Source organism: Myotis lucifugus, unplaced genomic scaffold, assembly GCF_000147115.1.
Source record: "Myotis lucifugus unplaced genomic scaffold, Myoluc2.0 scaffold_102, whole genome shotgun sequence".
NCBI lineage: Eukaryota > Metazoa > Chordata > Mammalia > Chiroptera > Vespertilionidae > Myotis > Myotis lucifugus.
In genome coordinates this window covers 3695399-3699572 of record NW_005871150.1, presented here as the reverse complement: position 1 = coordinate 3699572, position 4174 = coordinate 3695399, and the positions used below count along the sequence as shown (strand labels likewise).

General features: G+C 46.3%; 1 long non-coding RNA gene across 1 annotated transcript in view; it reads right to left on the bottom strand.

Moving 5' to 3' along the window:
* Nucleotides 1-1551: 1551 nt before the first annotated feature.
* LOC106697792 overlaps nt 1552-4174 on the bottom strand; it is a 13499-nt gene continuing 10876 nt past the window's right edge. The window contains exon 5 of the long non-coding RNA XR_001349034.2: nt 1552-2363. This is a non-coding gene — a long non-coding RNA (uncharacterized LOC106697792). The remainder of the gene's footprint in view (nt 2364-4174) is intronic.

The following is a 4174-nucleotide window of genomic DNA, read 5'->3' as shown; positions in this document are numbered from 1 at the left end:
GCTCTCTCCTCACTGAGCCCGTTATAAAAGGTGTCTGCTGTCCAGAGCCTCTTTAACCAGTAGGGGGCTCTGGCTGAGTCGTCCCCCACCCCCGCGCCCCCCCCCCACTGCCCCCCAGTATTGGAAACTCCATAGGACCTCCCCACACACATTCTCTGCGTGAGCTTTCCCTCTGGTCTCCTTCTTTACTTCTATTTTCCCTTTTCTCTGATTTGGTCTTCCATCACTTCCTTCCTCCCTTCCTCTTAAAAAAAAACTTACCAATATATAAATTAGGGTAAACCCCAAATTCTAAATTTGTAAGAATATAAATGCTGTTATTTCATCTCAAAGCCTTTCCTAATGAAGCACAAGATGCCTACGTAAATGCATGAAAAGGAAGCACACTACTACTGCACCCAGAGAGGGGACCTCGGCGCCCCTGCCCGCCTCTCTGCTGTGATGCTTTTTCACCTGACAACAGAGATCAAGAACACTGGGTTCTCTTCCCAGCCGGTGCGGTGACAGCCTCCTACCCAGCTCCCCGCCCAGGGAACCACAGGGACAGGTCTCGAAGGGGTTCTCCTTTGTGGCCAGGCAAGGGGATCCAGCCTAACCAACAGATTTCCTTCAATACAAACAACAACAAAAACCTTCCCCCAAAGGAAGTGGAGTGGGGAGGGGCAGAGAGGAGATCATTGAGAAGACAGATTCAGCACATCTTTCCCTCTGGTCTCCTTCTTTACTTCTATTTTCCCTGTGAGTATGGGCACAGCCACTCCTACATAAATACAGCATATATATAATTTTTTTATTGACTTCAGAGATGGAGGGAGAGATAGATAGAAACATCAATGATGAGAAAGAGTTATTGATCGGCTGCCTCCTGCACATCCCACACTGGGGATTGAGCCCGCAACCCAGGCATGTGCCCTGACTAGGAATCAAACTGTGACCTCCTGGTTCATAGCTTGACGCTTAACTACGGAGCCCGCTGGCCAGGCGCCACTCCTACTTGTCTAGTGACCAGGTTCCACCCTCTCCTCCCTGGCACTGGGTGGGCAGAGAATTGGTGGAGCACATGTTTTCTGAAGGTTCTTTTTGGCTCTTCCAGGGGCCCTCTTTGACCCTGAGAGAGGCGACCATCAAGGTTGAGTATAAGATGACCCTGGATTCTCTGGCCAGATATATACACGCAGACCTCTTGGGAAACAGAATATATACACACATATGTGTATATTTTGCTTTAATACATACATATAAGGTGTTTTTTTTCTAGTTATGCAATATATGCTTACTATAACAACAAAAACTCATGGAAATTTTTAAAAAGACAAATTCATTTCTCACCCCATCTCTCAAAGGCAAATTATACTTTATACATCTCTTTCCTGCTTTCATATATATATGTATATGTATTTGTATATATAATATGTATGTATATATGTCACATAATTGGGTTTATATTATCTATGTCATTTTATAGTCTTTTTTGGATTCAACATTATATCATGAGATTTTCGCCCATCTCACTGAAAAATCTTTAAGGACATGATCACTAAAAGCTGTTACGAATAGACTACGATTTCCCCAATCATTTCATATTACTGAGCACTTGAGTTGTTCCACTTTGGGGTGTAATGTAAGGCAGAGTGACGTTGGCCTGCGTGTCCGTTGCTAAGCTCCCAAGCACGCCCAAAAGGAGGCATGAGCCTGGATGTGTCTGCTCATCCCCATAGAGACAGCCGAGGATGCATCTGCTCCCAGATGCTGGGAATCAGCGGGTGCGTCTGGTTCGGCCCCTGTTTAAAGGATGTCGTATCTCACTGCCTCTAGAGAAGGGCCCTGTTAAAAAGGCTTGACTGGGCGGCGGAAGGAAGTTTTTATACCGGCTGGAGACACCAGGAGCCAGCAGTGATGGGGCAGGAGAGGAGAGAGACCCCCAGAGCCATCAGAGGTCGGGGGGCTGGGCTATGTGAGCAGCCGTGGCCAGCGGGATGACGGTGCACCAGGGACCAGCCTGTTCCTCGTGAAAGGCCCACACCTGTCCCCACCACACAACCTTCTCCTAAGAAGTTGGCCAAAGGATATGGCTTCATTTCAGTGGCTAAATTTTGAGCCAGGTGACCTTGATAAAAACAAAACATCCTTCGGTTCTCTTCCCTTTATCCATTCAAACAAATAAAAACACAACATAGTAACATCAAATAAGGTACATTAAAGGTCTGAGCTGGGCTCTCCTACAAGAAGCATGGCCTCTATCACCCCCTCACCATCTCTGCCATCCAAGTCACTGTGGCCTGGACACTACCCTGTACCTTGTCGTCGCCGCCAGACACAGCGTTTCCTCTACATTCTCATCTTCAGGTGGTCGAGTCATTTCTCTGGAAGATAAAGTGATGCTCCTGCTCATTTGTGGGTTTGGACAAACAACCCCAGGGGAGAGACACGCTGTTCATAAAGGGGGGATGTACTTCTTCTCTCAAGGCTCCTGAAGACAGATGGCCCGCTGTGGACAGCCTGGAGGAGGCCGCAGGAAGCAGGGAGCCACACGAGGGATAGTCGGTGGGCAGAGCCTTTGGACATGCTGTGGGCACTCTGCTCCCTCTGGCCTCAGCACAGTGTCGCATGCCACGGTGTCGGCAGTTCTGTCCTCAGACAGATAAAGAACAGGGTTTTGTTTTTTTTAATGTTTGCTGAATTTATTGGGGTGACATTGGTTAATAAAATTATATAGGTTTCATGCACTGGCCAGGTGGCTCAGTTGGTTAGAGCATTGTCCCAATATGCTGAGATTGTGGGTTCGATCCCCGGTCAGAGCACATACAAGAATCAACCAATGAATGCATAAGTGGAACAACCAATCAATGTTTCTCTCTCTCTCTCAAATAAATAAATAAAAATTTAAAAATATATAGGTTTCAGGTGCATAATTCTAGTAATGCCTCATCTGTATATTATATTGTGTGTTCACCACCCCAAGTTAAGTCTCCTTCCACCACCATTTATTCCCCTTTTCCTCTGGAAATCACCATACTGTTATCTAAGCCCATGAGCCCTTTTTTTCTTTCTCTGCTTAATCCCTTCACCCGATGAGGAACAGTTTTATGTAATGAAGGAGGCCCCAGGGAGGCAGCGGTGCCTATGTTTTACAAGAGAGGAAAGAGCACAGAGGGCCTGATTTCTTCCCAGAATCTCATTGCTCTGTATGTGGCTGGCATGAGACCCTGCCCACAGCAGATCTGGCTAAGTTGGAGGCAGTTTCTAGAAAGTCCAGGGTACAGTCAGTGTGCTGATCTGCTAGGTCCCAGGCTGGTGCCAGCATGGGGCCTCTCTTCTCCGAATTCTCAAACTGGATTGCCAGCCAGGGCCAGGAAGCTTGCCAAAGGGGTCACAGGAACAAGCAATGCATGCAGTTGCTATAAGCCTGTGCACACTGAGCCCACTTGGCAAGTACACCAGGGACTGTTCCGTGCCACTATCAGAGACCCCTGCTTGGATCTGGCTCCAGAGAGCATGGCTTTCATCTGTGTTTCAGCATCGTACCTTCTGTAACCACTGGTGTTTACAGGTACTGGTGTTCCAGTGAAGCTGCCCCAATGTCTTAAAAATGTTTTATTCCTCATTCTAAAGATGGGGACTGTGGTTATCAGAACAAGAAATGTATCAAATGAGAGATCAAATGAGAGAAGATATGAGGGATGTTCCTCATGGACTGTGTGACTACTGACCGCAGAACTTTTATTTGCTCATTGTTTTGTTTATAGAAATGTGTGTGTGTGTGTGTGTGTGTAAGGCAAAGCATGCAAAGGTGACTTCTTTCTCCCATGAGTATCTCACACAGTTTACCAGTTTACATGGGTCCACAAGACTTTGAGTAGACAAAAGATTGAGAATAGAGCTATCATACAATCCAGCAATCCCTTTCCCCTGGGTATATACATGAAAATCTCAAAATCATTTCTTTGCAAAGATATATGCACCCCTATGTTCACTGCAGCATTATTCACGGTGGCCAAGACATGGAAACAACCAAAGTCCCGAGATAGCGAACTGGATAAAGAAGATGTGGCACATATACACATGGAATACTACTCAGCCATGAGAAAGGATGAAATAGCGCCATTTGCAACAATGTGGATAGACCTTGAGAATATTATGCTAAGTGAAATAAGTCAGTCAGAAAAAGCTAAGA